Below are 17,859 nucleotides of genomic sequence, written 5' to 3'. Positions count from 1 at the left end.
TTGTTTTTATGTGTTTTCCTGTGGAAAACACCTTATTTAATATATATAGATGATTTATTAACACTGAATGGCAACAGCACTAAAACTCATGCCTGAGTGAAGATTATCTAACACACATATTTATATTTTCTCTGCAAGATACATCACAGCCTTCCTGTGCTTAGTAATACTACACAGAGCTTTAGCATCGTGCTTGAGACCATTATAAATAGTGAAATAGCCCCCCCCACACAAACACACACAAACCCATACACAAAATGCAAAGAACATGGCTGCAAAAAAGACTGCAAAAAGAATACTAGCATACAGTATGAGAATTGAATCAAGAAGGCAGGGCATCACTATGAACTCTGACATGAGGTGACTCAAATTTTGCCCCTCTGTGCCTGTCTGTGATCAATCCTGAAAGTACCACTTGTACTCCTCTGGGGATTATAAATAAATTTTGGTGGGCAGGTGAATTTGCAAATATGAAATCAACATATAATCAACTAGACTTTAAATCATTCAAGAGGATAAGAGACCTGGAGATATAAGCAGAGTGAGATCCCACCCCCCACCCCACCCAGAGAAAAGGAAGGAAGAGGAGCTTGTGAATGTTCTGGAGCAGAGAGAAAGAGAGATGAGAAAGTCAGAGTCTTTGAGGCCAAGGAAGGGGAAGGATTTGGGAAACAGGATGCATTCAGTAATGTGTAGGGCTACAGATTCTACAATGAGGCAGGAAAACAGGGTTTAGATGTGTCTGTTCTACTGTGATGACTTCAGGGGGAGTGGTTTCAGTTGTGTGGACAGTAAGCACTAAAGTAACTGGATTCCTGCATGGTGCTAGTCAGAGAAGGAGTGGGGAGGCTCTCAAGAGGTTTTCTGAACCTGGAGAAACTAGGCAGCAAAAGTCATTCACTTATTCAACAAATATATATTGAACCCCACTATGTACCAGACAGTATTGAAGCACTGGGCACAGAATCATACACGAAGTAGGCAAAGCTTTTGTCTGCCTGGGGTCCCCATTTAATAGATAAATGAATAGAGCATCATATCATGTCAAATGCTGAAAGTGCTATGAAGAAAAGTAGAGCAATATAAAAGGAAACATATTGATGGAAGTTGCTATTTTAGCTAACATGGTGACGGGCGAAAGTTGGACAGAAATTCAAGGAAGCATGGGAACAAGTCATAGTCATATCTTGACAAGCGGCCTCCCCGATAAAGACAACTTTAAGTACAAAAGCCCTTCCTCCTGCGGGACTTGCTCATTTATGTTCCAGAAACAACCAGGTCACCAGAGCAGAAAAGTTGAGCCAAGTGTCAAGGGCCTTTAACTATAGTGTCTTAGCTTGAGCTGCTGTAGCAGCATTCTGTAGCTGGGTGGCTTAAACAACAGACATTTATTTCTCCTATTTTGGAGGCTGGGAAGCCCACGATCAAGGTGCAGGCAGATTCAGTTCCCAGTGAAAGCCCACCACCTGCCTTATAGACAAGCGCTGTCTATGTCCCCACGTGGTCTTTTCTTGGTATGTGTGCATGGAGAAGTTTCTCTCTGCCTTATTCTTAGCCTGTATTTATAATTAGGGCACTAATCCCATTATGAGGAGCCCACCTTCATGACTTAATCTAAACCTAAAGTGAACTGAAAGTCACTCCGTCCTGTCCAACTCTTTGTGACCCCATGGACTGTAGCCCTCCAGGCTCCTCTGTCCATGGGATTCTCCAGGCAAGAATACTGGAGTGCTTTGCCATTTCCTTCTCCAGGGGATCTTTCTGACCCAGGGATCGAACCCAAGTCTCCTGCATTACAGGCTACAAGGGAAGCAGGAACACCCAAAGGCCCCACTTTCAAATACTATCACATTAAGGTTAGGCCTTTAACATATGAATTCTAGGGGGGGCACAAACCTTCAGTCCTTAACACACGGCAATCCAGAGTAGGACAGGAATAGCTGGCAGAGGTAGGAAGGTTTCAGGGGACAAGTTAAACTTGAGTCAAACTTTATTAGAAAAAATTAAGTTATGTGCACAGAAGTGGAAGGACAAATAATTTGTGTGTAGGGGTAGAGGTGAGGGAGAACAGTTAAAAGAACACAAGCAAAGGCAAAAAGACACATAAAGCCAATCTGGCCGGCAGGGAACATCGGTGTAAGGGGGATTGGGGAGCAGACCTCAGAAGTTAGGTAATCTGAGTACAGGAAAGCTTGAAAGCCAAACTAATGAGGAGCCATGGAGATTTCTGAATAGCCCCGTGTTAAATAACCAGGTGTTTTGGAAAGCTGAAGATGACAGTGATATATGTCAAGGATGAATGGAAGAGAAAATATTCAGAGGCAGGGAAACAAATTAAGAGATTATTAAAGTAGCCCAGTTGGTCTATGATAAGGTCTATGAGTAAGGTTCTTGCTCCTGGAGTATAAAGACAGCAGCAAACATTATGAAAGGACAATGGTCAAGATTTTGAGACTTAGCAGTGGGAAGGAAACACTGAAAGGATCATGACACCCTTGACAGAAGAAAAAGAAAAAACACAGGAGAAGATTTGGTTTAGGGGTTGGGTGAAGAGAGAGGTTATCGTCATATGAGATGGAGCTGTGCCACAGTATTTGAAGATGGTAATTCAGGACAGTGATCTTAAGATAGGGTAAAAGCCCTGTCTGATTCATTCTGAGTTATCAACAGCCTAAACAAAGGGCTTCCCAGGCACGGCACTAGGGGTGAAGAACGAGCCTGCCAATGCAGGAGACTTCAGAGATGTGGATTCGAGACCCAAGTCGGGAAGTTCTCCTAGAGGAGGGCATGGCAACCAGTTCCAGTGCGCTTGCCTGGAGAATCCCCATGAACAGAGGCACCTGGAGGGCTGTAATCCATACGGTCACAAAGAACTGGACACGACTAAAGCAGCTTAGCATGCATGCACCAGCCTACGCATGGTATCTGAAATGCTATAATAAATGACTGTGACATGAGCAAAAAGTAATTATGCCATGAGCTGGAGCTTGTTTGATGGAGGAAAGCAGTAAGCAAAGCACTGAAATTTGGAATGTGACAGTAATTGGTAGAAAGAGAAAGAAAAAGAAAACAGAAGAGCAATCACAAAAAAGTCTAGAAATTTCACCAAGTTATGCTAAGCTCCTTAGAGAATAGAACCAAGTGGATTGGAATTCCCAATGGAAATTCGAGGCTTGGAAGTGTAGAGGCTGTAACTGGGCCCACAGGGAAAACATACCGTTCACCGCCTTGTTGTTTAGGTCCCATTAGAATAATGTAAGTAGATGTCACTTTGGGAAAAGAAGAATCCCTGCAGTTCTCAGAAACAGGTGAAAGGGGTGCATTTTTCAGGAGATCGTCCCTAAACAGCATCAGAAGAACTGCAAGCTTTCTGCCCCGCCTCCCTCCACGGATGCAGGGAGAATTTTACATTGCTCTCGCACAGCTTTATTTAGGACTGGAGGAAAGCCAACTGTCTATTGTTCAAGTTCACATTTTAGTTGATGATGGAAATTCACACATTCTGTATGAGGCCATCCTGAGGAGCAGTCCTCAGCTTGGGACTTTGGCAAAAATACTATATTCTAGGACAAACATGCTTTCCAGAGAGGCAAAGATTTTTCAAAACAAACAAACAAATCAGCCAGCCAGAAAATGGATCTTTGTTTTAAGTGTTTACCACAGGGAAGATATCTGCTGAAAAGTTTGAGAGTAGTAATAAGCATAATTTACTCCACTGATTATTTTGTACAAAAGACAAAACCCACCACACTGCCCTGACATTTTTCTGTGATTGTTGAGGAAGACTTACTTTACTCTTCATAAGCCAGGATTTCTTTAAAAAAAAAAGTCATAATCTTGAAAAGGAAAATCTCCAGTATCAAAGTGTATAAAAAAAATCTTGAAAGTTCAACATGAATTGAGGGAGGGAAACGAGCAGATCTGGAACCTTCGACATGTACTTAACCTTAGCTTTGTAAAGTTACTATTTCTAAGACTGGCAAAGAAAAAGTAAAATGTGGTACATTGTCACCTCCAAAAGAAAACCAACCCTACCCATCCCATCTGCATAGACAGCTAGCCACTCTGTGTAAATCACTCCGTTTCAAGTCTTTGTGAGCATTTATTACTACCAGTAGGTGTTTACTGACTTACTGTTTACTATCTGCTTTGCTTGAGCTTATTATTGCAGTCTCCAAGAGACTTCTCCTTGTCCACTTCTCCGTTTCTAATACTGTTGTAGCCACACATTCTGGGAAACAAACTCACTCAGAAGGACAATGCAGACAGTGTGAAGTGCAGTTTATTATGCCGGCAGACCCAAGGCAGAGTCTCCTCTTAGCCAAGGACCCCAACCAGGTTTTGTGAAAACCTTGTATACCCAAAGTGTATAAGGTTCCCTCAAACTAGTTTGAACAAAGGAAAAAGAAAGATACAATAAAAGTTAACCCGTGATCATATGCCTTAAGCCTAGGTAGTTAACAGTGGACAATTATCAATAGGCCTGTGGTTATACCCCAATAAGCACAATAGAATGTCTGATTCTATTCGGTTACACAGATAATTAGGGTATTAATTAGGGTATTCTTTTAGGCTACAGAGAGCCTGGGGCTCTTCCTTCTAGGGGCCTGGTTTTCCAGTTGGCTTGTCATTTCCATAGATACTGGGCTTATAGCTCTAAGTCCACAGTCCGGCCCAAGACAGAGTCCTGCTTTCAAGATAGAGCCTGTTCTGTTTCCTTCCTCAATACCACATTTCTGGCACATAGTAAGTGCTCAATAAAAACCCATTGAATAAATGAAAATGAGTTGTTCTAAACTTGTTCTCTTCTTTCTCTTCCATCCCAAATTCACGTAGTAATTCTGTGTATATAACTTATATACATAGAAATATTACTAAGACTTCCCTGGTAGCCCGGTGGTTGAGAATCCACCTGCCAATGCAGGGAATACCGGTTCGATTTCTCGTCCTGGAAGATTCCACATGCCATGGAATGAGCATGGGGCAACTGAGCTCGTGCAGCACAACTGCTGAGCCTGCACAAGAGATGCCACCTCAGTGAGACGCTCACACACTGCAACTGTGGAGTAGATCCTGCTGGCCACAACTAGAGAAAGCCCTCGTGCCACAGTGAAGACCCAACGCAGCTGTAAATAAATAAAGAGTAAATAAAAGAAAGAGATTAAGCCTTTCAAATAGAGAGCCTTACATAACTTGGAGAGTCAGAATGAGTATGCATGAGTTATAGTTCTTGCAGCTGACACTGAATTTATCCTGTTACATTTACACTAAGAATGGCTTGAGTTGCTAAGGCAACTCTCCCATTTATATTAAATGAGATAATATATACACCCAGCATGACTTAGGTGCTTAATACATGTTAGTTTCCTTTCCAATGTATGTACTTTTACTATTCATTGTACATTTTAGATTAGAAATCAAAAGCTTATCAGAAAAACATTCAGAGGAATCCCACAAAAACTAAATAAGGAAGAGGAGTCGGAACACTCCAGTTGACTTTAGGATTGCTGCCTCATTTCACTAAGCATGACCTGATTTCTTTTTAGTTCCTGGAAAAGTCTATTGTCATCGTACTTCTAATGTGCTTCTAGTTCCTTCTAAGAAAAGCTCCATAGAATTCTGCCATAGATTTAAGCAAATCTTTGCGATGACAACTCAAAGGGTATTGATTTCAAAATACTCTAATCTTTTTCCAAACACTGCTTTGTATGTAGGGTGGGGGGGAGCCCTAATAGACTCTCAATTCAATATATACAATTTCCCAGCACTTCATTCCATGAAGATATTCTTACTAAAACTCAATAGCTTTTTAAATATTATACTTGTTCTAATTTCATGTAATACACTGAACTATGAGTTAGTTCAAATAAGACCTAAAATAGAATTCCATTTTCTTTGCACATACCTACTCTTGATTGCATAGAACAAGTTTATACCATATTTGTCCAACTGAGACAAAAGGTAGACAGAATAATTAAAAATAAAACAGTCAAACATTACATTGGTAATTTCACTTTCTATGGTGCTTGGGGTTTTGTTTTGTTTTATCAAACAAATCAGGTTTGGAGAAACAGTGAGTTTAAAGGAATAACCTCAGTTTGAAAATGTTACATAGGTTCTTCCAAAGAAAAGATGGGGCTTTGTCGCCAAGAATGAGCCCTGGGTAGTGGGATTTGAAGGGAATCTGCTTCCCTTTTTGGCTCATTTTAGAAGTAGCTGGAATTGTTTCCTTATCTGTAAAAGGAGTTTGTTTAGACAATCACAAAACTCCCTAATTTTTCTAAATGCCATGAGTCTGTACATGACTTCTTAATTAGTCTCAATTGGAACTATAATACTGATCTGGAACAGTTCTTTCGAGGGATTGTAACTCTGAATCACTTCAGTATTGAGAAACAGTTTGACACATTCAAGGTAGTAAAAGGTACTACCTAAGCACCAAAACCTTTTCCTTTAAAAAGTGAACTCTGCTTTTCTATTAAGGAATAATTGGAGACCGAGAGAACTGAGAATTCAGTTATTAATTAACTACTACAGTCCATAGGGTCACACAGAGTCAGACATGACTGAAGCGACTTACGCACTCATGCACGCATGCACTCACCAATAAATTTATATGCTGGTTTGGGGATTTATATTTCTACTTATTAAAATTATTTAATAAAACTCCATAATATTTTAAATGATGTTTTAAAATCTTTATAAGGGCTTCCCTGATAGCTCAGTTGGTAAAGAATCCACCCACAATGTGGGAGACCTGGGTTTGATCCCTGGGTTGGGAAGATCCCTTGCAGAAGAGAAAGGATACCCACTCCAGTATTCTGGTTGGGAGAATTCCATGGACTAGTCTATGGGGTAGCTTAGAGTACGACTGAGTGACTTTCACTTTCACTTTAAAGTCTTTATAGACTACTTTTTCCAACTTTTAGTGTTTAGAATGATTCTTCTTTTAAAATTATATAAATGATTCTGCAAAGAACATCTTTCCCATAAATTTTTATTTTGCATTTCCATATGTTTCCTAGGAAGACATGCTTAAGGAGCAATTTCAAAGTCTTATCTAAAAATCTATTTTTACTGCTTCTCTGGGGAATAAAAAGCATTAATAACTTACTAGAAGTGGGAAAATGATGGCATGAATTGCGAATAGATTTTTCTAGCCTAAAAGTTGTTCAGAGGTATACCCAATCACTTGGTAAGACATGATTGTCACTCAGTCTTGTGCTTCACTCATATACCAGAGGATATAACCCAATCCTCTTATCAGATTCATTCTCCTCTGGAGATCTGGAGATGACAAAATAAGCCTTGGTTCAAAAGATACTTTTTTAATAAACTGTGTTCTGAACAGAGTTGTTGACAGAAAAAATGTATTGGAATTCTGCAGCTATGCAAAACTATTTTTTGATATATATAAATGTAAACCCACTGAATAAATTGTCTGTGTAAATTGAATTAGGCTGGAAGCAAATAATACAGAGGCTCTAGTATACTTTTTATCAGTATATATATATATATATATATATATAATATATATATACTCTGCTTCATAGTTAATAGAAAAAATCTGATTATGTTTATGCATAAAACAATTGCACAAAGTAATAATTATATTTTAAGAACTTTTGCACAATTCTTAATTGTTAATAAACATATGCTGCTGCTGTTAAGTCACGTCAGTTGTGTCCAACTCTGTGCGACCCCACAGATGGCAGCCCACCAGGCTCCTTTGTCCACAGGATTCTCTAGGCAAGAACACTGGAGTGGGTTGCCATACTGGCAATCTATTTGAACAATGATATCACAGGAAATATACCCAATATTTTTCATTCAATAGATAAAACTTTCAGGATTTTCCTTGGCCATTATATTGGCTAGTTTCCCTTGAAAACTAGAATATCATTGTGTGACCAGCAACAATAATCAATAATCATTTCAGAAAATGAGTTATCAGAACTCAAATTTTGTTATCTTTCATTCTAAATCCTATGCATTTCTATTGAAATTGCAATTAACTTTTTTAGGCCAAAAGTTTTTCTGATAATAAAAATAGTAAAACCATATTAAAAATTGCAAATTATAGAAATGAATAAATAAGAAAATAAGGTATCACACATAATCACACAGCACAGTGATATCCTTATAAACATTGTTCCATAATTATTTCTTGTCTTTTTTCTATAGGTTTCTTCTTTTACAATTAATATGTCAAAATATCTTCTAACTTCTTCCCTATCTATTCTTCTTTTAATACTTGTACTCAAATTGTATATCTAATTTTGTGTGCTGTATTTTGCTTAACATTCAGTTCAGTTCAGTTCAGTCGCTCAGTGGTGTCCAACTCTTTGTGACCCCATGAATTGCAGCACACCAGACCTCTCTGTCCATCACCAACTCCCGAAGTTCACTCAAACTCACATCCATTGAGTCAGTGATGCCATCCAGCCATCTCATCCTCTGTCGTCCCCTTCTCCTCCTGCCCCCAATCCCTCCCAGGATCAGAGTCTTTTCCAATGAGTCAGCTCTTCACATGAGGTGGCCAAAGTACTGGAGTTTCAGCTGTAGCATCATTCCTTCCAAAGAACACCCAGGACTGATCTCCTTTAGAATGAACTGGTTGCTTAACATTACTGACAATTAAAAGCATTTTTATGTCATTAAAGCAGTTTTCATTTATAATTACTACATAAATATTCTATCGTACCATTGTGCCATAATTTATTTTCTCTAATTTACAATATTAAGAAGATTTTATTTTTCACTCCATGTTGCAATAAACATTCTTGTTTTCAACTTTTTTTTTACATTTCTTATTAATTCCTAGGTATAGATTCCTATAAGTGGAATTAAGGGTCACAATGTATAAATGGTTCAAGGCTTCTCAAACAACTGTGGTATCTACTGATTTTCCTGATTAAATGTTGATGAAAATAATGGTTATAAAATGCATATTAAAAATTTTAAAAATTTCAACATTAATGGAGTTGTTTATTAGTATATACATTAAGAAATACAGAGATATCCAATTTATAGAAAATTTCAGGTATTCACTGAGTTCTCACTCCAATAAAATGCCTTGTGAGTGATAGATTTCATTCTATCAGGAGGTTCACATACCTGTGTACGGCCCAGGCTGACATAATATGTCCTATATGCAAGTCGGTTGTTTAGAGTCCCTTGAAAACTAGAAAAAGACAAAGAGCATTGCTATTTCTCAGCATTAAACTGTTGTATTTTCATGAAAGCATCTACCATTTTGAAAAAGAGGTATTGGAAACATTCGATACTGAGACAAATGTGTCAAGGTCGTTTTGTGTGTTTGCTTTAACTTCCAGTTTCCCTGTGTTTCTCCTCAAGTATCCATGACCCAAAGATAAGAAAGGCAGAGCAAGAATGCATTTCTGTGGCAAAGTGAGCAGGAAAGTCAAGCAGTGGTGTTTGGGAATCTAAATCAACCAGATTTTAATTTAAGTCTTAACACTATTTTATACAAAAGGGTAGATATGTCCTTATCCATTTAAGAAAATTAAGTGATGCTTATCTCAAAAATTTTATTCTCCACATAAATATCTTTTTGACATAGTTTTGCTCATCTCATGAAAAATATAATTGATAAAATTTCATACTTTTTTCCTTCAATAATCCTCAGCACTATAAACTGCTTAAGGGAATGGGAGTCAAGTTGAACCACCTGGGTTCAATTCTCAACTCCACCATTTACCAGCTAGGTGGCACAGGGCAGGTCACTTACTCGCTGTATGCCTCAGTTTTGCCATCTCTAAAGCAGAGGTAATAATGATGGCTATTTCTTAGGACTACTCTGAGAATTAAATGAGTTAATACTTACAAGGCACTCAGACCACTTTGATTTTCTGTCACATAGCATCCAGGGCTAGCAATCATTATCAATACCATAGATATTATAAAATGCAGGATCCTAGATATACAACACTTGTGACATATACAGGATTTAAAAGTACAAAGGGTTAAGATATATAATAATACAGTGTGGCATAAAGTTGGGGGGGTCACGTGAATGTTACAGGTGAAAGAAATTATAAGACTGCCATGGAAGAAGAAATTAATAAAGGACAATGTTCTGTGAGTGATCTCAGAGAGAAGATGGGACATACCTTTGAAGAAGAGGGAAGACTTGGCAGAAAGTTTGAAGGATATTTTGGACAAAGGATATTTTGAGAAGCAACTGATATATTCTTGGAACAATGAATAGGCGAGTGGAGCAAATACTAAAATGGTTCATCTAGAAAAGAACCAGAAAGTGGAGGGCCTGAAATAGTAAACCACTTGAGAATTTGATTGCTTATAAACACCTGGGAACCACTGAGGATTCTGAGAAGGACAAATGGGAGTAAAAGGTAAAGGAGAATAGTTCATCACTAATTTTCAAGACGATTTTAATTCAGAAATAATAGAAACAAAAATAGAATTTTAAAAAATATGATCATGAACTATTGAAATATTCCTGAAAAGAAAATTCTGGGATATTCATATGGACAGAGATCTGCCACTAATATTCTTCCTCCCTGGTAATTCTTATTTCTTTGTAAACTTTAACATAGAAATAATCTTGAATTGTTCAGTTTAGTTAACTGAGCTTGGTTTTAATTTTTTTTTTCCTTTGCTGAAAGTAGAGTTCTAAAAATTTTGCTAAACTTCTCCTTTAATATTAGCCCTTATACAATCAAGAGAGAATAAGAGTTTAAGAGGTTTAATATAGATAATTTAAGAACTCATATAACAATATTTTATTTATAGTTCAGTGACAGTCAGCACAAATATAGTTGTATATTTAGTATACAACTATTTTCTAGATTTTAGAATTGTAGGAGTGCTTCTGAGGCTTATAAAAATTAAGGGTTGTGTTTTTTTTTATATAAACAAAGAGTTGATTATTTGGTTAGCAGATGACCCACAAGGCTAAGATCTTAGAGACTGACTATGAGTTTTCAGATGCCCTTGGGAAATTTGAAAAGTGGCTCATGATATTAAAACACAACCAGTTGAGAGCTACCTCTAGGAAAAAGTATGGAATATTTATCTAAGCAAATCTTAAAGAGACAGTAAGTGATCAACTGTCTTTTTCTAACACAGAGGATTTGGTAGTTGGTGTGACCTTTTACAACAACTCAGAATAAACACTGGCCAACGTTGCTAAACAGAAAAAAAAAAAAAAGTCAAGATAATTATGGCTATAAGAATATTGACTATAATATATATAATATTCTGTGCTTTTTCATACGGTTTCTTAAATGGAATTTTCTTTTTGCTAGTAAAGTGAATTTATTTTACCTGAAGAGTCTATTACCTTAAAAGTGTAAAGAAATTGGCATACAGGACATAGAGACACGCCTATTTTTCAAGTCCAAAAGAAGCCTTGTAGGTATAATTCATTCTGTAAATGAGTTGAAAGGTTATTTATAAATCCTTCTGTTATTGTGATTGTGTGATATTATAAAATTTTGCTGTTGAATTACTACATGACCCTGGAAATTCTCTCCAAGCCACTGAACCTCAGTTTCCTAATCTATAAATGAAGGTAAAAACAGCCAGAGAGTGATGAGGGCACATTCCATTAAGTACTTATAAAGCTTTTTGCAGAATATAAAACGCTGGTAATCACTTCCCTAGCAAGAACTCACTTGCTGTAAAATGATGTAACTCGCTCGGTCCTTTAGAAACTGTTCAGGCCTAGTGGCATTCTCTTTCCTGAATGCATTGTGTGTTCAACTGCATCCTCCCTTCACCTGGCGAATTCTGAAACCAAATGAATGTTTGATTACCGTGGCACTTCTCATCTAGGGTGAGCCCATATCGGCTAGGATAATAAGAGTCCCAATTAGGCTGAAATTCTCCGAGGATTATTTATGTTTTTGCTAATACGGAAGATTCTTTGAAGGGCTACAGTTGCTCTCCATTCACCGAGTCTGAGAGCTGACTCCATTCTCTTCATGTTCCACTTCCCTTTCTCCCCATCATCCGTTTTTAGTCTTTCTCTGATACGCGCAGACTCTGAAAACCAGCACCAAGCCCTAGAGTTTCCTCTTGATGAAAGCCCTGATAGTCCAACCTTGCTCTGCATTTTCAGTCTGCCATTTGCTAACATATTACATGACCAGCTGAGCCACCGAGCTAGAATAAACAGAATGCACTTTAGCATACAGGGATATTTTGCAAAAGATATATTCTCAAGTCTTGGAAACTTAACTGTGTGTTACCATATTGTCTTCCTTATGCTCCTTCTGTTTCTTAATTTCACACATCACTCCATTCTTTGAAGTAATTTTCCTCCAATGTGTTAAGAAACTGAGTCATGTCCTAAATTCTGCGGGAAAAAAATGGAGAGAGTGGGAGGAGGTTTAGATCTGCAAAGAGCAATCTTGTTTTCTTTCAATAAATTAATCAACCTGGTCATTTCATATATGAGCTAATGGTGGGAAAAGTGCTTTGAAAACTTCAGAGCCAGACCAATACGTATTATTCCAGGATTCCTTTTCAGCTGTGGGCTACAAATGGGTCACATGCCAGTCCTTTTGTTCATACCAGCCTCGTTTTAGGTGAAGTGGAGTCTTTGAAGTTCTCCAGTTAAAGGTATTTCTGCTTCAATAGGTCACTTTAAGCTTTGAGTGGTACAGAGGTCCTCATTTGCAGGAAGATGACCCTTATGAACCTTGTTCAAACTCAGGATCTGAGAATCATCCTCTAAATCAGTTGATCAGAAAACCAAAGGCTATCTCCATGGATGTTAAAATGTTTGTTTACGGTAAATCAGTGGCTTTGGTAGTCATGCAGCGTGTTGGCCTTTCAGGCTAATATTCTTTCCCTGAAACAGCTTTTTTAAATAATGGAGTCTTTCTGATGTCAGAAATAGAGAACTGAGCTATATCTAAAAACTGTTACTGAAACTGGTAAATTTTTTCACCTTCATAATTCAGTATTTCTCAGCTACATTCTGTGCTGTCCTGACATATGTTAATCAATGCATTTGTTACCACACAGTTTGACTATTGCATTTCTCTGGTGGCTGGCTTATCATCGTCTATAATTATTTCAACTCCAATTAATTCTGAACTTTTTTGCAAGGTTATTTACTTGCTTTGAGCAATAAGACAACAGGACACCTCTTTGATTTCTAAGCATCTGGTCAACTGCAAATTGAATTCACTGCCCTCTTCTTTGCCTGAGCAGTCTATTTCAGTGACCCTTCTCACTAGATCACTGATATTAGTGGTCAGTGACCTGCTGATTGAGAAAAAAAAAATGCTAGTTGAGAGAAATACTCTCACCTTGAGTCTTGAAGGCTACAGAAACAACAGTAAAAGTTCACTAAAACTGATGAGGGAACAGAGGGAAAACAGTGATGGCAGTGTGTCCATCCACGAATATAAAAAGAGAATCAGTCCATCTCGGATGGGACCCAGCCTAGGGAAATAAGAGAAATCTACTATGTCCCAACTGCTCTAATATCATTTGTTCCTCTCATAGCCACTGTGGTTCTTGAGAGGTAGGAATTAGTACTCCAAAACAGGAAGGCAAAGGGAGCCTCTGAGAGGGGAAGGACACATTTGCTGAAGGACTCACAGCCGGTGAGTGGCAGTGCCCAGACCGGAATTCAGGCTTTCTGGATTTCCTTAATACCACCGCAGAAGTAACAAACAAAACTTTAAGACGTTTATGAGTAGGGAAGAGTGGGATAGTGCAACCAGGAGGTATAAATTGCAAGGAATGAGAATCAAGAAGAAACAGGTCAGACCTCCCGGGTGGCCCAGTGGGTGAGTCTGCCTAGCAAGGCAGGGGACACAGGTACAAACCCTGATTCCAGAAGAGTCCACATGCTGCGGGGCAACTAAGCCGGTGTACCGCCAACTCCTGAAGCCCACACCCCCTAGGGCCTGCGTGCTGCAACTACCAAAGCCTGCACTCCCTAGAGCCCATGCTGTACAAGAAAAGAAACCACCGCAATGAGAAACCGGGGCACTGCCGCTAGAGTAGACCTTGCTCACCGCAGCTGGAGAAAGCCAGTGCCGAGCAACGAAGAACCAGTGCAGCCAAAAATAAATACATAAATAAATAAAGTTTAAAAAGAAAGAAGAAACAAGCCCTCAAGCACAAGTCCTCAATCAAGGATGCTGATTGATAGGCAATATGGAGATGGTTCTAGATGGGCCAATGACCTTTTTCTATAAGGAGATGGATAGTAAACATTTTCAGCTTTGCAGCCCATAGTCTCTGTCTCAACTCAACAATGCCCTTGTAGTACAAAGGCAGCCAAGGTCAATACGTAAAACAAAAGGGTATGGATATGTTCTAAGAAAATTTATTTAATAAAAACTGATATGACTCTTGAGTCATAGTTTGCAAACCCCCAGTGTAGATCAGTGTTTCTGAACACAAGAACTGGTACCACCCCACTAAAGTTTGGAAATGAAAGGGAAGAGCTGTTTTGTTTTTGTTTTTTTTTTTTTTTTATCATTACAATCATAGGAACTCAGACAGAGCTACCGGCACTTAGTAGATCCTAGCCAGGGATGCTAAAGATCCTGCAAAGATCTTGGGGCAATTTCATCTAAAACAGAATTTCCCCACCCTTGTGACCATATCCCCATTGAGGAGCACTGGATTAGGCAAAGGTGACAGCATATGATAACTCCCTTATCAAGTTGCCTTAAAGAGAGTATACTTTAAAGAGAGTATACATGTGAAGTATACTCATATACTTCATACTCTGGCGAAGTCTGAATGATGCAGGCCCATGCTGTTCAATAGAAATAGAACATGAACCGCAAGTATATTTTAAATAGTCCAGTAGCCACACTACTAAAAAAAAAAGGATAGGTAAAAATAATTTTAATAACATTATGCATTTAACCCAGTATATCCAAAATATTCCACTTCCCTAGTGGTTGAAATGGTAACGAATATTCATGCAATGCAGGATACCTGGGTTTGATCCCTGGGTCTAGATCCCCTGGAGAAGACAGTGGCTACCCACTCCAGCATTCTTGCCTGGAGAATCCCATGGATAGAGGAGCCAAGTGGGCTACAGTCCATGAGGTCGCGAAGAGTCAAACACAACTAAGCAACCAATACTTTCACTTTTTTTTCATCCAAAATACTATCATTTCAATGTGAAAATCAATAACAAAATTTATTAGTGAGGTAGTTTGCATTCTTTTTAGTTTTTCGAAATCAAGTGTGTACTCTACAACGACGGTACATCTCAACTCAGACTGGCCAGGTTTTATGTGCTCCGTGACCTCAGTAGTGGCTGCTTTTTTGGCTAGATCAGGTGTAGACCCTGAGCTAAGATTATCTTCTTCCCATCCCCTTAGTTCCCAACAGGCCACAACTGCTTGAAAATGTGGAGGGTCCTTCTTGTTGCCCACCTTTTCCCACACCTGCAGATAGAAAATAATCCCCTGCCTTGGCAAAATGGCATCTCCCAATGCTTCCTAGGTTTCAATTACGAAGAACTTCCCAGACTGCACTCCCAAAATTAACCTAATGGGAAAAGAAAATACCTGTACTTTCTTCACATAGAATTCCCCTGATGTCCAAGAAACAAACACAGCCAGAAGGCCTATATTTGGTGAGGCCTTTTTAGCAACCTCTACATTGGGCAATTTTCTGAATAGCAATGCAATAAATTCTGATTACCCAGGAGTACCTTGCAACTTTAATAATTCCATCCCCAAATAAGGAAACACTTCTAAGAAGTCTAGCAGAAGGGCAGTCACAGAGTCACACAATTGGTTAAAAATGATTAAACAAGCCCTGTTGGTGGCCCATCTATGTTTATGATTAATGTAGGTTTAATCATCAGCATGCCATAAGAATTCAGCTCTTCTAATTTGCTTTTTTTTCCCCCTACTGAAACAAATGAATTCCTCCCCTGTTAGTGTTTTGACTCTTGCCAGTCAAAGAAATTTATGAAAAGAATATATGCGCATATAGGTGCCATATATCTAAACGTCTATATGTCAGAAATTTTATTCCCATTCCCTCAGGTCCCGGGATGCTTAATTTGGCACAAATCGTTCAAGATTAAAAGATAGCAATACAGAAACTCTTCCTTTATTCTTCCTCTAGTTGTTTTGAACAGAATTCCCTGAGAATGACTATGACTACATTTCTAGCTTTTAGGATTATGGAGGAGCATAAAGTTTACTGAGACTTTTGATAAAGCACATTTTCTCACTCAAGCAGCTTGACGCCTCAGGTTCCAAGCAGCTGGAACCACTGGGAGAGAGGCAGATCTTTGGAAACATCAGCAGTTCAGGAAAAATTGCTATTTGGTTTGGTTCAGTTTTCCACACTAGTAAAACTCCACCTTCCCAGAAGACTTCCCTTGTTATTTTTTTGTTTGTTTGTTTGTTTGTCTGTTGGTTTGTTTTATATAAAAGGCAGCATGAAGAAGGATATTTGCCTAGTTAAAATAATTTTTGTCCCCAAACTTGCACCTCCAAAGACAATGGTGAGTGTACCATTTGACTGGATCACACTCTGTGACCCTCCCAAGGGCTTGCCCTCCCGAGACCGTGTCACACTCACTGGCACACACACTAACATCGCATGCACCCCCAAATACTGGTGGTTAGGAAATACAGGAAGCAAATGTTTGTCTAAACACTCCACATTAGGGTGGTTCCTGGAAATATTGATTTGGTAAAAGGCAAGAGAGACTAATGAATTTCAATCCATATGGTCTGCTAATGAGGATCTTGCAAAGTCTGGAACACCTATTGATTAACCTGCTTAATATCTTAAAGCCAGCGCTTTGACCTGGATGATGCCCACCCCACTGCCCATCCAGAAGAATGTCACTGTTTGTTTTGCACATGCCAAGAGGAAGTCTCTGCTGATTCTCCAGATAACAAAGGTGCAGCCAAGGGTTTTCTCTCTCCCTCTTTGGCAACAAGAAAGCTGGCCCCCTCCAGATGATGGGGTCCTTCCTCCTTCCTGCAGGTAACTGTCAGTCAGGCAGGGTGTGAGGTATGATAATTCCATCTGCGCCATTTGGATTGTCAGCTGCATTGTTCTGCTCAGTGTGCTGTGGATTGTGAAAAACAACCAGGACGGATGATTTTAAGTAATTGCTCTGACAGAGACTGATTACCACAGTAACAACAGTCAGTTATAGTTAAGGAGTAGCCTTGGCATATGGTCTACATTTGATGTGGGAAGGAGAGTGGGGGAGAGGAAGCAAAAAGGTTTATAATTTTACAGATTGCTTTATGTTTTATAATGACTGAGTTTTCTTTTCCTTCACTTGATTTGGAAAATATCACCAACAGAAGCCTGGTTTGGGGGGGTTGGAATCTAAATATTGTTACAGATAAAGGAATTCAAAGAACATATTTAACTGCTATTAAGATAAATCATAAAATGATTAGGATTTGTAAGACTGATAATTATTCATTGCCACAGCATTTATTGTTCTGTGTATTGGGGTTTGTTTTCAACTTTGTGCATTCAGTGAATATCCTTTGTGAAATCTTGGCCATTTGCTGATTGCATAAACTCTTGCATTCATTTTGAAAGATGAATCATTATCATTGGTGGCTTACCTCTCCAAACTGGTCTGAAGTTTCATTCATGAAAAATACCTTAGCAAAACAAATTATTCAATTTATATAACTTTTATAAAATAATGTATGTCTAACATTTAATACAATAGAGATTTATCTGTTTTTGTTTAATGAGAGAATATTTCAAACACACTCAAAAATACACATTTGCCTTAAACAAAATTGAAAGGAGAAACCTATTTATTTTTTGGAGCTACATATAGAGAAACAAAGCAATTAATAGATTTCATTCTAGTTGGGTTTTTAATTTTTA

This window comes from Bubalus bubalis, chromosome 15, assembly GCF_019923935.1.
Source record: "Bubalus bubalis isolate 160015118507 breed Murrah chromosome 15, NDDB_SH_1, whole genome shotgun sequence".
In the NCBI taxonomy this organism is placed as follows: Eukaryota; Metazoa; Chordata; class Mammalia; order Artiodactyla; family Bovidae; genus Bubalus; species Bubalus bubalis.
Note: the sequence above shows the minus strand (reverse complement) of the source record.